We start from the raw sequence: 20,733 nt of genomic DNA, 5'->3' as shown, positions 1-20,733 counted from the left end.
TGCTTTTTAGAAAATTAAATTCAGTTTTTTCTGCCAGAATTCAGTTATGTGTGTGTTAGCATATGAAGTAAAATTGTTCAGCACACAAAAATCAGCCCATAAACAATCTAAGTCTGTCAAAGCTACTTGTCAATTCATTTCTCCATACAAAGTTAAAAATCTTGGAACATGAAAATCTGAAAGTCCAGCTCTTGCAATGGTCCATGTCACAACAAAGCATATCAATAGCACTCAGTAGATTAAAATTATAAATAAAGGATGAGCATGCAAGTCACCTGTTGACATAATGACAACTTCATGAACTCTGTAGATTTTTTTCTTAGGCAAGGTGGTTCAACACAGTCTCTTAGGGCCCTTCTACACTGCCAGATTATCCAGATTATCAAATCAGATAGTCCACATGATCTGCTTTGAATTGGTTTATGTGAATCTATACCCTCATACAATCAAGTTCAAAGCAGATAATCTGGATTTTATATGACAGCATAGAAGGTCCCTTAGTTTCAAATATTAGATGGAATCTAGTTTCCCTAGGATATTTAGGCAAATCGTCCACTGGGCTTCAATGATTGTTTAGTAACCAAATTCAAATAGAGATGGAAAGGATATTAGAATATATTTATAATGTTTTTGCTTGTCGAGAAACCCCGACAAGAAGAATCCTCATCTGCTGACAATCTTTGCAGTTTGGGAGTACCGTAATTCTGTGAGAAATTCCCCACATGTGATTGTTTTGTACAAAAAACAGCATTCCTTATACAAAAATGTTGTGATTTGGTCTTATTCTATGGACAAATTAAACATTTTATTTGCATTGAAAACTTATTTTCTGCAGAAAAAATATATAGGAAAGAATGTTGTTATGTACCATATTTTCCACAAAGTAAATGGAAATCTTTCCACTGTTTTATGTGCAAATCTTCTGCAGAATAAGTCCTGAATTGTGAATAGGCATAGAAAACTGCAGGGTTTTCAACCATTTTCTGAAGTGGGAAGAAAATTGTTAAAATTACTTGTTTCTTTCTTCAAGAATAGGCTTAATGAGAGATTGTATTTCTACATGCAAAGCATCTCTCAGATTCCAGATGAGGTAAAATTCTCTTTCCTCCATAATACTATTTGAAGTAATAGAAAAGAGAGAGTCAAAAGGAATGAAAGAAAAAAAACATGACCTTGTGTAATTTAATGGATAAAATGTAAAGACAAATATACATTCATAAATTTGGGGATACATAGGGATCTTTCTTATGCTTACTGGTCACCATTACAGGAAGAGAGGAAGGATAGATGAAATACGTTTTGCAAGAATTATATTTTTGAGATCAGTGATGATCTGAATATAGGGAACCACACAAACATGAGCATTAGAAAAATTAGACATCAGAGCTATTGCGTATGCATAAGAGTTGTTCTGTGTGCATATTTACACCACTCATTGCTATAAATTTTGACTGAACAAAATCATATAAGAAGATGGAGCATTTTTACTATATGGACCTGTGTGGTAGCTTCCTGCTAATGTCCTTATTAATGTGCTCTTTTTAAAATTTTGTTGTTATTAAATAATTATATTATTTCCTACACTATACAGTTTTCTAATAGTTATTTTAAAAGCTTTATGATGTCAATTCATATCTGTGCTCATACATGCACACACATACAGCTGGAAGACAAAGTTAACACTTTTTCTATGTCTGTCAACACTATCTCTGGTTACGTTTGATCATTTTAAACATGATTACAAGCACATGGGATTGTTTATAATTATGAAATAGGATTCCATTCATCAGCTATTTTACTTTTATCTCTTCTTAGTATCACTCATCAACAATCATTTTGTAAGTGAGAGAGTGTTTTATAACTCATTTTTGGCAGGAGTATGTACTCTTGTTTTCAACCTGGTACGGCATAAACTCTTCCCACATACTGTCACTTTGTAATGAATGAACATCCACATTTTGCAAAGCTATACATTCCTCACTGAATAAACCAAAGTGTGATCAATATATTTCTCATTTTTTATTTGAAAATGAAAGACAAAAAAGTGAACAATTAATATTGGAATGTCATATTTGCAGTTAGAAAATTAAATCCAGCTTTTGAAAAGAAGAAAAGTGTTATAATATTTTCCTCTTCCCTCTCCAAGTATCAAAGCTTGTTGACTTGGATGATATAACTTATAAGCACAATGGATCTGATGCATATCTCATCACATACACTAAAATATTTCTTTTCATTACACATACACACACTTTGTTATTTGAGTTTCTTTAATGGCAGATTCAGAAATATTGCTCTTTTGGAAGATGACTTCCAAATTTCCACAGCTATCATTATCACAGGATTCTGGGAGTTATAGTCCTAAAAGTAACATTCTCCAAGTTCTGGCTCATCATTGGTTATTCTTAATCTGTTTGCAGTGATTTCCTACAGAGATGTCAACAATTAACCAGTTTGGAAAGTTGATTTTCTATTGCAGAGTTTTCCCAGATAATCAGTATAAAGAGCATGGCAAATGTATAATTAGCACTCAGCTGTTGTGTAAGATTCAGATTTCTCCCTTCGATGAAAAGCTCATGTTTTAGAATATAGGATGTCATGATCCCTGGCATATCAAATCTATTTTTGTTGGGGGAATGTGATGTACTTTCTGAAGTTAGTGAGCCTGTTTGCCACCAATGAAACCCAATATTAAAGCATTAAAAAGGAATGGATCTCTAAAGCTTCATTTGCTTCAAATTAACATTAAGAGCAGAAGATAAACATGATTGCTAAATGTTCTAAGACAAGACTTTCCAATCTGCTATCACTTCCCACTCAAGATTCAACTGTAACCTAACATTGATCTCTAATGCTCTTTGCAAGTGTGTAGGGACCAACCAGTGCACAGGTTTATTTTCCATTTCATGTAGATTTCATCAATGACTTAATATAATTTTAATAATTATGTCACTATTATGTGTAATCCAATGAGAATCTCACAAAGGCAAAAGGTATACCATCATCTTTCCTGTCACCATTGATGCCCCATTCACCTAATTTGGAATGTACAAAGAATTCAATGTTAAGTAAATGGCATCAGTAAGCCTCCTACCCTTAAAGTCTAGCATAAAAAGCTGTGGATTGAAAGGAAGGGGGACTAGAGCTATTCAGAACTTCCGATTACAATGCAGAAATGATTAAGAGTCACTGTGGTAAATCGGATTACCAGGAATACTGTGTCCAGTTCTGAGCACCTCAATTCAAGAAGGATTTTGCCAAGCTGGAAAGTGTACAAGCTGGACCCATCTACAGTACCAAAAAATGCAGTTTGAACTGCATTTAATGATCAGTGTAGACTCATATAATGCAGATTGAACAGCATTGTACTGGTTAATCTGTAATCTGAAACTGTATTATTTGACAGTGTAGTTGGGACCTTAGAGAGCTAGCTAGATATGTTTAGCTTGAATAAGGGAAGGTTGAGAGAGGACATGATAGCCACGATTAAATATTTCAAAGGATATCACATTGAAGAGGGGGCAAGCTTGTTTTCTACAATTCTAGATACTAGGTTACAGATCAATGGATTCAAATTGCAGTGAAAAAGATTTCAACTAGACATTAGGAAGAAACCAATTTGAGATCAGTGTCTGCCTCCAAACAGTTCTAGGTTTACAATTTAATTATCCGCATTCCAAAATTGCTTTCTTCAATGCCGGTTTCAATTTTTTTTATCATGTCAGGAGTGACTTGAGAAACTGCAAGTCGCTTCTGGTATGAGAGAACTGACCGTCTGCAAGGACATTGCCCAAGGGACGCCCGGATGATTTTGATGTTTTTATCATCCTTGTGGGAGGCTTCTCTCATGTCCCTGCATGAGGAGCTGGAGCTAATAGAGGGAGCTCATCCTGCGACCTGTCGGTCTTCAGTCCTGCCGGCACAGGGGTTTAACCCACTGCACCACTGGGGGTTTCAAATTGACATAAGTGTAGATGTGCTCTGTCCCTTAACTAGATATCAGCCTTAAAACTCAGGGCAGGACATACACTCAATTTTGCCTTAAGGTGTCTATGGGGTGGGTATTGGTTATAACTGCCATGTTTAGAAAGCAACTTGGTGAAGTTTGGACTCACCCTAGGAGGAGTATGGTCAGATGCCAGAATCTGTTCAAATTAGTTGAAAACAAGCTCAGCTGCATCCACTGAACAATTAATTGCAGAGGACTGCATATAAACATTTCTTGTATTGTCGAAGGCTTTCATGGCCGGAATCACTGGGTTGTTGTAGATTTGTTCGGGCTATATGACCATGGAGAGAATGCCTCTAGACCATGGCCATATAGACCAAAAAAACATAAACATTTCTTCTTCCCCAGACTTTTCCAAGATTAATATGTTTGTATGTTTGGGCAGGAATATCTAATACCATTTTTTCTGGTACATCAGTTGCATACTCTCCTGAATTAGGGTAGCTTAACCAAGGTGACAAGTATTGGTAAACTTGTGATTGGAATGATACTTTACTGAAAATTTCGTTTTTTTTAAAAAAAATACATCACTCTGTAGTTGGCAAACTTGTGCTGAATTCCAGTTGAATCCTATCCATGATGTTGATGTTAACCTCCATCAAAATCACAATAATGTTCTCACTGCATACTTTCAGGAGTATCTACTTCTGCCATATGGCTCTCATTGCATACTGAAACCACAAATGAATTTGCTCTGTGTACCATCATTTATTGTTTGAAGTATGCAAGGTCACAGGAAAGAGCTCTTTCCGCCTGTGGCAAGTTCATTACCTGCGGAATTTCAGCCCTCCCCTCTTTATCTAATGTTCACCAACAGCTTTAAAATGTTTTCTATATTCAAAGCTTTTATTGGGTACTATTGATTTGTTTGTAACTGATAATAAACGTATTATTTTCTTACTTTTGTAGTTTTGCTTGTAAGAGTTTTAAAAGCTTGTTGTTTAATAGGGTATTCATGTTTTCTATCATTTCATAAGTCATTTTCAACACTCCATATAAATAAATGAAATGCTTATTATTTTGCTAATCAATTTTTATAAATACATAAAACAACCGGGCTACATATTGGGTCTTGTATCATTTCTATGATATTCTTCTGAAAATAATAAGACAAACATTGAACATAATGACTTCCATCCTGTTCTGTAGTTATGCTGTCATAAGTCTGCCTTATGACATCACAATTCACCTTTATGCCATTGTCCATGCAAGAAACATATATCCTCCCCCAAAACATAGCTTTTCAATAGTATAATCCCCTTCCATGTCCTTTCCGATGTTGTTGGCGAGATGCGGAATGAAAAAAGATGAATCAAGCACACTGTCTATAGCTAGATACACTGCTGATATATGAAAAGAGGGTGATTTGGGAAGTAGCCCTATATTACAGATACAGTAGAGTCTCACTTATGCAACATAAATGGGCCAGCAGAACGTTGGATAAGTGAAAATGTTGGATAATAAGTGAAAATGTTGGATAATAAGGAGGAGTTAAGGAAAAGCCTGTCCTTAATGAAGACCAAACCCCACTGCTCCCCCTTCTCGGGCTCCTCCTTTACAAATACACTTTCTATATTTCCTATCTCACCCAGGGTTTTAACATTTTAACATTTTATCTTGCGTACCTGGCCTGCCTTTTGTGTTTGATTTTTATTATGTTATTTTGTACTGTTTATTTTATTTTGTTACATTATGCATTTTGTGTTTAATCTTTTTGTTGTTTTGTATCTTATTTTGCTGTATTATTTTTGGGCTTGGACTCATGTTAGCAACCCCAAGTCCCCTTTGGGGAGATAGTGGTGGGGTATAAATAAAGATTATTATTATTATTATTATTATTATTATTATTATTATTATACATCAAATTATGTTATGATTTTACAAATTAAGCACCAAAACATCATGTTTTATAACAATCAACAGAAAAAACAATTCAATACACAGTAATGGTATGTAGTAATTACTGTATTTATGAATTTAGCATCAAAACATTGCAATGTATTGAAACAGCTGTGGATCCAGGCAGAAAGCAGACTGTGTTGGATAATAGAGAATGTTGAAAAAGTGAAGGTTGGATAAGTGAGACTCCACTGTAATTTACTATTGCCTTTTTCTCCACATTAAACATTTTCACAATTAAAGTTCTTTTCACCCATCATAAAGAAATGTGAGAACTTTCTGACACATCTGCCATATACAAATTAGTAGGAAGAACTTTTTTTATCATGGAAGGGACAAGGTAGCTGTAAGTTGGGAAAAAGAAGTTCCCCCTAATTCAGAACTGCAGCTATAGCTGCACACACATACATGGATTCTGAACCTCACTTTCGATATCTAAGTACTTAATAGCTTGGCTAGACAAGCAGATTTGTCACTTTTCCATCAATTTCATTGAAGCCCAGGTTCTTTGTATCTAGTTTTCTGTGTAAGCTGCATAAACATGATCAGTGTGGTTTTGGTAAGTACTTCAAAAGAGAGGTATAGCATCCCAACATCACATCATCCCTATGAAAAACAAGAACATTTGGTTTAGCTGTTAGAAATTGTGTTCAATATCTTTGGAAATGTTACATTTTCTCTTCAGGTTATGGGGATGATAGTGTGTGATATTTCAGAAACATGAAGCTGTAGATTAAAATCTGTTTGTTTAGCATAGCATTTCCAACAAATCAGCTCTTTTACTGAGAAAGAGGTTTTAAAAGAGTAAAAGCAATGAGCTATAGTCTAAGATATATTTTAGTAACTGGTGATTGCCTTCTCTCAACACTTCACTTCTCCCCTTCCTGAAGTCATTCCATATCTCTAAGGCTGCACATTATTTCACACCAGTAGTGTAACTTTACAAAGTGTTGAGCAACCTCATCTTCTACACCTCAGAATGGGGTGGGATAACTTCAGGGAGGTTGGAAGCCAAATGTTAACTCCAAGCCCTCAAAAATGTAGGAGGAAATGGGTGATTTCTTATCTTGTTAGTCAATATTACTCCTTGACACCTTCATTAATAGATGCAAATATTATTTGTGTTACTTGCATGGATGTAACACTTTATCTCATCTGACATTTCCTCTGATGGAATATACACACTCAAGATTAGAGGCAGCATATTTCTAAGTGTCTCCTTTCCAAAGAGATAGATAGATAGATAGATAGATAGATAGATAGATAGATAGATATTGTATTTTCCATCTCCGGAATTACAGATCCCAAGCTCAATTTCTGTTTACTCATATCTCATATATTGGAATATACTGGCCCCATGTATACTGCCATATAATGCATTTTGAAATTGAATTATATGGTCAGTGTAGACACATAGTAATGAAGTTCAATGCAGATAAACTACATTATATGGGTCTATACCAATAATATAATGAAATCTTAAACTGCTTTATATGGCTGTGTATATGAGGCCAGAGAGTCCTTTACTCTATGTTCCTGCAGAAAGCAGACAAATCTGATCTAGGGTTCTTTCACACAAGCTTTTGGGGCTGATGTGTAGGCTAAAGTCCGCCCTGAACCAGGTTTTTAAAACCCAGTTTGGTGCGGACTTTTCCGTTGTATGGAACTGCCCTAGAGATAAGAAAAACATTTGAAAATATTTTAAATACCCCAAAACATGTTTGACAAGAAATTATAATGAACAGAATGTTGGACTAAATACAATCTGCACAATATGGGATTTATTTTTCTCTCTCCAAATTATATGGGACCTTTTGTCAGAGCTCCATAGCCACCAGTGCAGCAACAAACAATGACAAAAGTAAGTGCTAGCCCCTTTCCCTTACATCACACAGTACTGGAAAGTCCTCGGGCATCATCTGGATGCCCAGGAGCAACATCTGTCCAGGTTTGGGGTATGTAGCTGGAGCAGATAGGCCCAGTGGTGTACAAGATCTTCATGATTTAGTACTCTTAGTTCTTATCCTCAGTCCCACTTATTACTTCTATTTTTCTATCTGGCCACTTTTTCAGGGATCATAAAATTTCACCCATGCCCTAACTTAGGATAATGGTAAAGTTGATACACAGCCACCATATGGAAAAATATGCAGGCTGCTGTTTTCTCAAACATGCCCTATAAAGTTATACTTTATCCTGAATTCAGAATACTCCTCCTCCATGTACTTGCAAGAGAAAATTATTTCCTAATTTGGAGCACAAACCTTAAAGAATGTTTCTCTCTGTAGGTTGTAATCACACCTAGTAATTTTAATTGTTAATACATCCAGTCATTTACTTTTCCAAAAGTTGCCTAGCATACAGAACTAAGAAAGAACAGGAAGCCAAGAAAGCCCCAGTATGTTACTGAAAGACAGAAACACGCAGGCACCATAGAGATAACATTAATAGCTGTTCAAAATTTATTCAAATACAAAAAAAGTTATTAGATGACAAGACAATGCTTCCCTTTGGAAGTGATACATCAACTTGTTGTGATATAAAATGGTCCAAGGATCAACATATTTTGTTACACATTTGCTCAGCTTTAGTCAGTGGTTTATCGCATTGATTTCATTTTTACTCTAACCTATCTGAATGCAGACTTTAACATATCTCATTTTATATACTACACTAAATGAGATTTTTTTTATTTATTTTAAGAAGTCCCTGGCCCAGGATGCATCTAGAATTAATACATTGACACTACTCTAACTACCATGGCACTATGATATGGAATCATGGGATTTGTAGTTTGGTGACTATTTGGCAGAGAAGGCTAAAGGCTTTATAAAGCTACAGATCCCATTATTTTAGAGCATTAATGCAAGGCAGTCAGTGGTGTATGGTTATAAGACCCCTTCCCAACCAGGTTACAATTTCCTGAAACTAAAGATATGACCAAATGCCATTAAATGTCTGAATTCTTGTCCCATCATACCGTAGAGAAGTGGTGGTGAAGCTATGGTACATGAGCCAGAAGGAGCACACAGTGGCCTCTCTCCTAACATGTGTGCCATTTCCTGCCCCCCCCCCCCCATTTGATCACTTAACTCCAACTCACCTGCCCATTTGCTCACTTAACCCCCACCCGCCTGCCCACTTGCTCACTCTCCCCTGCTCATTTTCTCGTCCCCTACTTGTCACCCCACCACTCCCCCCATGTGGCCAATTCCTCCCCACTCCCAGTTTGGGCACTCAGTTTCTAAAAGGTTCACCATCACTGCCCTAGAGTTTTGTTGGTTGGAGGTCTTAGCAAATTTCCAGAGAGCATATCTCTCTAGGAATATCTAGTTTTCTGATGTAACTTTATAGTTATTTGAGGGGGGGGGGAGACATACCATAGAATTGCCTCTAAGACCCAGAAAATTCCTAAAGAGACATTTTCCCCTGGGTAAGTGAAACCCATCAATATGGTTTCCACAATAGCTATGATCTTACTATAGTTTTCATATTATTTCAAAAAAGCCTGAGCTAAACAAACACTGTCTCAATTTTTAAAAAAATCTGTGTATTAACAAAGCACCATATTCTGAAGAGAGATTTAAAAAGGAAAGAAGAGCACAGAACAAGAAATATTTAATTACATCAAAGATGAATCCCCTATTTCTACAACATGTTTTTTAAACACTGAAGGTAATACCAGCAATTCAAGAGAGAGAATATCAGTGCCACAGTAAGGAAAAGAAAAAAAAGAGGCAATAGAAATGGCAATGATGAAAGAAGCAGCTGACATTTTGGACATACCAGGGAATGCAGTGCAAAGCTGGGATGTAATTTTTCACTAGGTTTCTTCTCAAAAGAAGTAATGAGCTATTGTGTTCCCATTGAGAGAAAGTCTTGAAAACCATATAGTTTTCAAAGTCTATTCACAATTTTGAACTTATTTTTCTGGAAAAGCCTCATATCACTGTTATTGATATGCAGAAACATTATTTTCTACATAGGAAATACTATTTTCTATGCAAATCAACCCAGAACAAGTGAAAAACTGCACTGATTCTCATCAATTCAAGATCATTTTTGTCAGTGTCTCTCAACACTTGAAAAACTTTTTGAACAATTTTTGAATGTTTTTAAAATATCATTTTCATCTCTAGTACAGAGATGATGCATGTAAATTGAATGCCCCAATGTTTACAAGTAGAAATTACTTCAGCTAATGCAAAGCCTCTATTCGATACAATCCTATGAGCATAATGTGGTCAAAAGGAAGCATTTTTGGTCGTATGGATTTCTTCAGAAGGGAATTTAGAAAATGGTCAATTCTCAAAGCTTTACATTTGTGAATGCACATTGTCTAATATGAAACAGGTTTGTAACATAAATGGCTAAAAATATCAAAGGCATACTGAGGGTATGATTGTTTTCCCCCCCATGAAGTGTACACATGCAGAAAGGTGCAGGGAGCACTAAACACAAGTTAGCTGATAGGTCTCTACCTAATAATAGATTCAACAACACATGTATAGTAAAGCCTGCTTCACACTCAATTGGAGTCAGTCACATTGCATCAAGGGGAGCATAACAAGATGAGATGTGTCACTTCCAACAGAATTTCAAAGAACAATTTCTAAAGAAATGGGTAAGGGAGCATAAGCAGATGACAAACATTCCAGATATGCGGCGTCGATCACCTTGCCAAACCAACTGGATGAATTTGTCAATATTAAGGATTTTGGAATGTTTCACAGGGCTCCACTACTTAGAAGGAAATTTAAAATACTTATACAACAGATGTCCCACAAAGGTACCTTTAAAAACCTTTCATTAGACTTTAATGAAATAGGGCTCCCATATTTTCAGATTTGTCTTTTGCAAATTGGATTAGACACGGATTTGATTAATAGATCATCTTTCGGAATCGGGGAACCCAATTCACACAGTGGCTCTCCGTGACTAAGCAGGGATTCAAATCCTGGTCTCCAGAGACATAGCGCAACATGTAAACTGCTATATCACAGTGACTTGTATTCTTTTTTCTTCATTTCTATATATCACCAACTATATTATCTCTTTGTTGGGTACATAAAATTTAAAAAATTACTGGATAAAATGAGACCATACCAAATCTGTGGTCACTTGCTTCTGAACAAGTTACATGGAATACATACAGACATTGTTATCACATCTGCTACTGTACATATGTCTACCTAGTGGGTGGTAACATTTCCCTAGAGTTTGGAAACGTGATGCAGAAAACCAGCTTGTTAGAGAATCTGGAGGCACTTGGTTTGTCATATTCCAGGCCATAGAGACCCACTGTGTGACCTTGGGCAAGTCACACACTCAGCCTCAGAGAAAGAAAGGGCAACCCCTTTGAACAGAACTTGCCAAGAAAACCCCACCACAGATTTGCTGTATGTTGGAAATAACTTGAAGATGCATAGTAACAAGAACATTGAGTTAAAAATAGTTTAAAATCATATAGGACCATAGCTGAGTATTTGATTCAGGGTAAATATTTTCCTCCCTCAGTGAAACTATGTAAGCACATTTCAAGAAAATTGATTTATGACAGAACTTCAAGTGCAACAAAATGGGACTTAATCATAATTACCATAGCACTTGTTGATTTAAATGAGATGTAATCATTCCTAAAACTGCTGGACAATGCCCATTTGTATTCTGTTGTTAAAAAATTCTTCTTGATTTGCAGTAAAATTTCATTCCTGTGTGTGTGTGCGTTCATGTATATAAAAATTCAAAGATATGAGTAAACAGTCCAATAATATGAGTACAAGAACCATTGTTGCTTATATTGGTTTGCATGATTGATCAATAACAATATTTATAATCTGGTTTTGGCTTTAAGGCTGATAAAGTGATATCCAATTGAAATATTAGAAAAATCTGCAACCCAATAAAAAAAATCCTATGTGCTACCAGAAAAATATAATTGGCTGCCAGCTCTTAAACATTAATAAAGTTTTGTGCAGAACAGGAGAGTCTTTGCCACTTATCAGAAACCAATCTAACTTCACGAATCAAAAAGAGATAATACCAAATCAAGATGTTGTCAGAGAAAAACAATGTTTTTCAGTTTAAAGACATTTCTACTCGGTAGAATAATGCAGTTTGATACTATGTTAATTGCCCTGGCCCAATGCTATAGAACCATGGGAATTGTAGTTTGGTAAGGAACTCACACTATTTGGCAAAAAAGGCTAAAGGCCTTGTAAAACTACATTACACATGATTCCATAGCTTTGTGCCAGGCAGTTAATGTGGTATCAAACCACATGAATTCTACAGTTAGATGCATCTTCAGAGGCTGGACTTGTAACAGGACCTCACACCAAGTGTTGGCAGATCCATATGGAAAGAGGTAACCTTCTAGACAGACTCTGTAGCTGAAAGCCATTTGAGGCTTTATAGGTAAGAACCAGGGCATAAAAATAAGTCTGGACTAGACTGAGAGCCAGTGCAAGTAAAGCAGAAATGGTGCGATATGGTGTAAAACAAAGGGCACCGGGGAAAAATCCAGTGTGGCTGTTTGCCTCAGCTGCTGGTTTTCAACATTATTGTTTATTTTACTTATTTCAAGAGATAAACCCTTCATTGAATTTTTCCTAAAGAAAAGCCCTACAAAGATGAAACTGTTGTATTTCACCACAAGATGTGATGGTGATAAAAGACACCAGCTGAACAACCTTCTCTTTGCTCGTCCATTAGCAGGAAGCATTGTCCTTCCCTGGCAGAAAAGAACTTCAAGACCATGATTTACCTTCTGTCACCTTCAAGCTATCCTGCTGCAATGTCCTTCTTTGGTGTTGACTGCAAATCCACATGGAGATAACAACTCATCCATCATGCAGCAGCTGATTTCTTAAATGGGTCACCTCAAACAGAGCAGTTTCCTTGGTTATCAGATAATGTCATTGTTATAACAAATCTTTTTCAATGACATATAGTCATATAATAACCAGATTAAAGTTTGAGTTGATATTCTTTACTTGATATCTTGAAGTATCTGTAACAATGCAAGAATTTTAGATTATTATGAAATCTATATATTGCAAATTTCAATGGGAACCTTTAAAACACCTTTTCCTTGCAGCCATCAAAATGTACACACTATTAGAGACCTAAGCTCAGTGTCACTTTCTGAGGTAAATTCTCTGAGGATGAAAGTATTTCTAATAACAGTAATGGGTTGCTAGTTGCATAAGTCAGACCTATTGTGACATCACAAAAAGTGTGATATACTATCTTTTCAAAAAAACAGGCATCTTACTCATTAAGGTCATCTCACATTAACTCAAGTAATGAGGTGTTTCATTTATATACATTTATACTGCAGGAGTGAAGAACAGATTACAGCTTCTTATCTATGCCTGAAAAGAAAATCATGATTATTCTATCCAATAGAGTAAATGACTGGGTGTTAGCTAATTGATGGCACTGATTGCTTTGAATGCAATTTTCCTGTTTTTGGCAGGGGGTTTGATTGGATGGCCCATGAGGTCTCTTCCAATGCTATGATTCTATGACTAAATTCTCTTATCAACACCAACTAGAGTAGACACATTGGATGAATAAGATTCGAAGACATTATGTCTTATTGATTGGTAACTGGTTCAATGGGTCAATCCTAAATATGTCTAAGCATTTGAAAAAGAAAAACAGAATTTGATGGCCAACCTTAGAATAATGAGACCAGATACAGAAGGCTGGGTTACATAAGGGCTACTTTGTTTGACCTGTTTCCTATGTAAGTTAATTGAACCTGAATGGAGCAAAATTGGGGAGCAATCTGATGTAGTTTCAGCTAATGTAAAGTGCCTACCATACACTACCTCCTCGGGTTTACCTTGGTGAAACACATGAGCTTCAAGGACAATCCAGTCATTGGATTACTCCCCAGCCTTCTAAGCACAGAAGCCCATATTCTTTGTAGTTCATTTGTTCAGTCACCTCCAACTCTTCGTGACCTCATGGACCAGCCCACACCAGATCTCCCTGTCAGCCATCACCACCCTCAGCTCCTTCAAGGTCAAGCCAATCACTTCAAAGATACCATCTATCCATCTTGCCCTTGGCCGGCCCCTCTTCCTTTTTCCTTCCATTTTCCCCAGCATCATTGTCTTCTCTAAGATTTCCTGTCTTCTCATTATGTGGCCAAAATAATTCATCTTTGCCTCTAATATCCTTCCCTCCAATGAGCAGTTGGGCTTTATTTTCTGAAGTATGGGCTGGTTGGATCTTCTCGTGGTCCAAGGCACTCTCAGCAGTTTCCTCCAACACCACAGTTCAAAAGCATCTATCTTCCTTCGCTCAGCCTTCCCTATGGACCAGCTCTCACATCCGTAGGTGACTACGGGGAATACCATTGTTTTAACTATGCGGATCTTGGTTGCCAGTGTGATGTCCCTATTATACACTATTTTATTGAGATTGGCCATTGCTCTCCTCCCAAGAAGTAAGCGTCTTCTGATTTCCTGGCTGCAGTCTGCAGTCCCATATTCTAGGAGCTTCTAAATGAGATCAAGACCATTAAGTCAGCCTCAAGGGTAGACTCCACCCTGCAAGTACTGGGACCTGTGGAGGCCATTACAAAACCTTACCTATTACAATATGATGCCTAAATGTATGTCTGGTGGCATTGAGAAACCCTGATGAGAAGAATCCTGGCCTGATGGGAATCTTCACAGTTAAGGACTTAGTTTAGACAAAATTCACACATGGTTGTTTTGTACAGAAGACAGTATTTTCTGTATATAAATCAACATTTTCTACACATGAAAGTCCATTTCTTGCATGGACATATTTATTTCTGTGCAGAAAATTCTAATGTGGCATTTATACTGTGTATAATTTATACACAGAATGGTATATATAGAAAAAATCATTTTCTCCATGGGAATTAATATTTATGCATTGAAATGTTATTTTTCATGGAAAAATGCTGTTTTCTGCACAGAAAATGCTGTTTTCTGCACAAAAGAGCTACATGTGAAATTTGTGCAGAATAGGCCTGAAATTGTGAATAGTCTGAACTATTTTTAAAAGATAGAGTTGAGGGGGGCCACATGGACCATGTAGCCCAAGTCTATCTGACAGAAGACTATTCAGCCTCAATTTAAAATCTTCCAAGGAATGTGCATCCATCACACTCCAAAGCAGAGAGTTCCACTACTGAACAGCTCTTATGGTCAGCAAGTTCTTCCTAAGGTTCAGGTGGAATTTCCTCTCTTGTAATTGCTCCGAGTCCTAATTTCCAGGGCAGCAGAAAACAAGCCTGATTCCTCTTTCTTATGACAACCTTATAAATAATCAAACATGGCGATCATGCTTCCTTTCAACCTTCTCTTCACCTCTAAAACTTCTCTTCTGAATGCTAAACATCCTCAGCTCTTTAAGCCATTCCTAATAGGGCATGATCTCCAGACCTTGATAATTTTAGTCACACTCCTCTGGATATGTTTCAGCTTGTCAATATCACTCTTGAATTGTGGTGCCCAGAACTGAGCACAGTATTCCAGGTAAGAACTGACCAGAAAATAATAGAGGGGTACTATTACTTCCCTTGATTTAGACACTATGCCTTCCGGGAGGGCAATGCTTCCCCCATGTGATGGGAAAAGAGAGAGCTCTATTTTCATACCAGGATGCTTCACTTGGCTTTTGTGATGAGGCCCCATGTACATCAAACAATGATATCACAAAGGATTTAGATTTTCACTTCAAAACATCAGGACTGGGAACAATCCTAAAAGGCACAGTTTTGGGTAACTATTCAAAGGTTATTCACATGAGTGAAACCTAAAAATGGTATGTAAAATAATGGAAAAAATAGGGAGCAAACTGGGATTTAAATAAAGTATGAGTAAGCGAGACAGTCTACACACGTTCCTGACACATGTTTTCTGCTACTTTTGTTGACTTCCTAAGGAATTTTACCTCATAAATTTCTTTGACATGCTAATTTGAGAATAAGTATCTGACTCTTGTAAGAACAAGCTGTGTTGATCATTTACAGTAAACACGTCAATATTTTTACCCATCTAACATACCTGCAACACATCATCTCAAATAATTGTTAATAGCCTGGAAAATTTCAAATGTACTACCTAAAGAGAAAGAGCATTTCCCTTTACCCAAGGAGAACTCAGCAATGTTTTCCTGTCCTCTGTTCTCCTTGTAATGGATGACCATATTAAAGTTTAAAGAAATTTCTGTGTTAGGTCCGTGTCTTGTCATCTATCTAAAATAAGCAATATTAGTTTCTGAAATTTCATAGCCAGTTGCTTTTTAATGCTAATTTCTAGAGAACAGGGATTCTTGTGTTCGTGCCTTTTCCTTTCCATCAAGAATGTCTTTTTGATTCATTATTAAATGCTGTGTGTCAAAAGTGCATGTTTAAAAATAGGTATTTGCTGGTTGCATAAACTGAAAGTATTCTGTAGACTTCTCTTGGAATGTCATACACAGTTTAGGGAAATAATGAACACAGCAGAGTACAAAGAAGACTTGTGAAAGCAAATAAAAGCAAAATGTTTCAAGGGCAATGAGAGCTAGAGAAGGAAAGAAAGGAAAACCACCAAGTGTTCTTGCAGAATATTTTTTCTGAACCAAACACTGCAAATCCCATAGTATGTCTGTATTATATAGACATAGCAGTTTGATACTGCTCCAGCTGTCACATCTTCACCCTATGTAATGGTACTAATGTGCTCTTGAACTGTTGATATAAATATGCAGTGTGGAATACTCAGTGATAATAAATGGCTCCTTGGATTGCATCACAGTTTCCTTTTAGTGTTGTTCTGAATATAGTTGCATTCTGGATAAACCATGCAGGAAAGATGCAATGGTGGGCTCATCCAATTCTATTAGCTTGATTTAATGTCTGAGCATGTCACTTTAGGTTGTTTCCTCCCATTTCCACAGCCACACACATTTTTTTTACATAGGACTAGACCCTTCCTTCCTCTGCCTCAAAATGGACTCTCTCTCTCTCTCTCTCTCTCTCTTTCTATATATATATATATATATATATATATATATATATATATATATAGGGTGAGGCAGCATAACTTCCTTTTTTCAAAACTTAATAAAACCCATTGTATGAATCAGAATTTTTTTATAATGTAGGCACATACATAAAGTTTTGTTTTATGTAGTTTTGAAGATCAAATTAGGTAGGTGACGTCCCCCATTCTCCATTCTCCATACACTGAGTAAACCGATTTCTGGTGTTTATCATTACTCTTGCCAGCATAACAGGTGTTATGTTGGCAATTTCTTCCTGGATGTTGGTCTTCAAATCTTGTAGGGCCCTTGGACGGTTCACATAAACACGGGATTTCAAAAAACCCCATAGAAAAAAATCACAAGGGGCCAAATCTGGAGAGCGGGCAGGACACTCCAAATCCACTCAAAAAGTAGGCCTCAATGGCAAAAGCATGCTCCTCACTGTTCCAACGCATGATGGCAACTGAACTGTGTCAGGACAAATCTTTATACTCCCGCCTCTCGAACGAGACCACTAGCGCTCCGCTACATCTTCAACTGACTGAATGGCGAGCATTTAAAAAAAAAGAAGTTATGCTGCTTCAACCTGTATATATATATTCTCTTTAGATCACTGTCACTGTGCTATGAATCTTCTGACACCTTCAATTGAGGCTGGAATCTGCAAACCTCAACTGAAGTTGTCAGTTGAGGTTGGACTTTATCAATCTCCTTCACTCATCCCCTTTTCTATGTCCTTTGTTTCTGCTCTTTTCTGACCACATAAGCATATATACACACAAACACTTATTTAATATTATTTATTTTATTTATTTAAAAATTTTCTATACCGATCTTCTCACCTCCAAGAGGGACTCAGATCCGGTTCACAACATGTGTTCATATACAAAAATACAAACCACACAATGTTTATCATTACACAATTAAAAACATATTACAATACAACATCGTCATCATCACACTTACACACAACTTGATCTTGTAGATCAAGTCATGATTAGGAATGGTGTCTTCCCCTAACGCTTTTGTTTTTCCATTCTCTTGTGTGCATGTGCATGCATACACAGAAGGATACACAGAGAGCGGGGAAAGGAATAAAATAAATGAAAAGAAAAATAAGGAGTTACCACAAAATCCATTGTTTCAAGTGTTTCAAAACTGGAGTTCCAAAAAAATGAATTCAGAGTACCTGGGTATGGTATAGTTTGAGTAAGACTGCAAGTGGTAGGCCCTTGAAGTGTAGAAGCAGAAGGATTTAATAGAAGATGAAGGAAAGAATGGGGGTGAAGGAGACGACATATACACTGAGACTGGTATTTTTAGGTACCCAGGCATCTGTATGTTTTCCTTAGACATGTGGGTGTCCTTTAGAAGACTATGTAGAAAGTTTGTATTCTTAAAATTCTTTTAATTACCAGTGTATCATCTCGATCTCAGAAATAGAAGTGACTGTTACAGGAATAAAAACTGTGACCTCCCAATATAGATGACCAGTATAGAAGAGTATAAAAGCAAAGTGTGTTAAGATGAAATCCTATAATGAAATACAAAGCTGTTGCCTTGTGAAGAAGACAGTCCTCAAACATATTTTAATGGCCCAGAGAAACTACATTTTAAAAGGAAAAGTGTTACTCTTGCCGACAAGAGCTCAATGCACTGCAGATGTAATAATTTCAACTCAAGTAATCCCTAGAAAGTGTTGTATTGAAGGGCTAGTGGCTATCAATGAAGTAAGATGTTTTTGTTTCAGCACAGCAATCAATATGACAATTCTGTGCTTTTTGGCAAGCGACTGTCTAGGGAAACATGTAGTGTGGGAGATAATATGGAATTAACTTTGTTAACATCAGACAGACAAGTGCAATTCAGCCTCAAGTACTTCGAATGATCCCTACCACAAAAATGCTATAAGCTTTAGACTTGAAATAGCATTCCATGCATATTCGGAGAAAGATTTTCTTTCTATTGCAAAAATACATACATTTGCAACCTCATCACATTTAAATTTGGAAGCATCCTATGATGCTTCCACTTCAACTGGAGGACAGGTAGAACCACCAGCCATTACATGACGTAACGGAACATCCTGTGGAGGGCCCTCCTCCAAACAAAGGGAAAGTGTCATACAACACTTCCTTCTCAACGCAGGAGGCTTCCCATGTTGTGCTGGCTCCAATGAAACCAAACTTCTGCACTGCCTGGACAACCCCTCTCCCGTGTGATGGGGGAAGGGTTACTTCAAGAGAGTGGCATGCAGGGCATTGGATTTACCTCAGCTGCCCTTCATTTAAGCAGCAAAGTGGGATGCTTTGCCTGGCTACTATGATAAAGTCCTTAAAGTCTTAACCATAGCAATTTGTAAGCCACCACTGAAAAGCTATTCACCAGATATTATACAGTTTTTGATTTCTTTTATTGAGTCTGATAATATAGGACACACTATTTAATATGGTGTCAGCCACATGCCTTTTAATATCATAGTGCAATTTCATGCCTTATGTGAATGTAACATTACAAGTGTAAAAAAAGAGTTGTAGCCAATCTATTAGTACAAAACTTCTACTGCTTGTGGAAACTATTTTGATCTCTGTCCTCACACCAAATTCAGTGCTTTGATTCTGTGTGCATGAATTCATTTTCAACAGTTTTTGTAAAACTATTTACAAAATTTTGTACAGATAGTCATTTCTTAAAGTGGCAATACTGGTTATTCTGTTTCTCTGCTAGTCTAGTGTTGGATGCTAATTCTCATGCTGAAGATAGTTTGGGAATTTAAGAATACAGATTACTGGTTACTTGTGGGAGCTACGCAAGTGGAACACATAACACAGACTCTGTGCTAACTATATTGTTGCTGCTGTATTTTCAATCTCAGTTCTAATGGTTGGTCCTAACATTTTGAAGTTTGTCACTTAAATGGTTTGGGGCCAGCTTACTGACTTTTTGCATTTTGTATTGATCTACTTGGACCCTATGAAACATGCAATCTCTATACATGTCTCTGCAGCTATTCTCACTGCAAAATGTCCTCCCGTGGGCTTCAATGATTGCGTTTAAGCCATAGCGGGAGATCTGATTGTTTAATTCTGTGTTTGTTTGTTTTCCTGAAATGGCTGTTAATTGAGTGCCAGTCTGCTGATCAGCAGTAAAGGATAATGGTTGTGGCCATGGTTTAATGGCATTTCCCTTATGCGATTGCTTGCTTTTTAACTTCATAAACCACTCTGAGGAGTCATTCTGCCCAAAGGTAGAGGCTAATTAGATAACCAAAGCTCCATTCATGCTCCTTTCTCTGCATATGTGACTGCATAAAGCTTGAGGCAGGGCTCCTAAATGTTGAGCATCTGTTGGGATAGAGGGAACAGAAATGAAAATTTCAGAAATACAGAACTTTTGTTATTTTAACCGAACACTGCTGTTGTTTGGTTACACATATTTTGGTTTTCATTTGTGAAGTGTATGCAGTACCCCCCTCGATGGACTGTCACCTTGTCGTGGTGAGGGGGCTTGCGTGTTCCGATGAACCTGTAGGCACAACTGGAGTCGTGCACTCCCAGGAGTGGCTGCGGGGGAGGTCCCAGACCAAGCACAGTCCGAAGACCCAAAGTCCTCAACGGCGGAGCAGGCGGAGGATAACATGGCACATGTTACAACGGCTGCGAAGGCGGAAGAAGGCTGCAACAGACTGAGAAGCCACGGTCATTGTGTTAAACTACATCACCAGTGGAACCTCACTCTGTGAAGACTGTGTGTTGATCAGTTGTGCACTAACCTCCACACATTAAAAAACCCATGCACAGGCGTCT

This window comes from Anolis sagrei, chromosome 1 (assembly GCF_037176765.1).
Source record: "Anolis sagrei isolate rAnoSag1 chromosome 1, rAnoSag1.mat, whole genome shotgun sequence".
Taxonomy (NCBI): domain Eukaryota; kingdom Metazoa; phylum Chordata; class Lepidosauria; order Squamata; family Dactyloidae; genus Anolis; species Anolis sagrei.
This window is presented reverse-complemented; position numbering follows the sequence as displayed.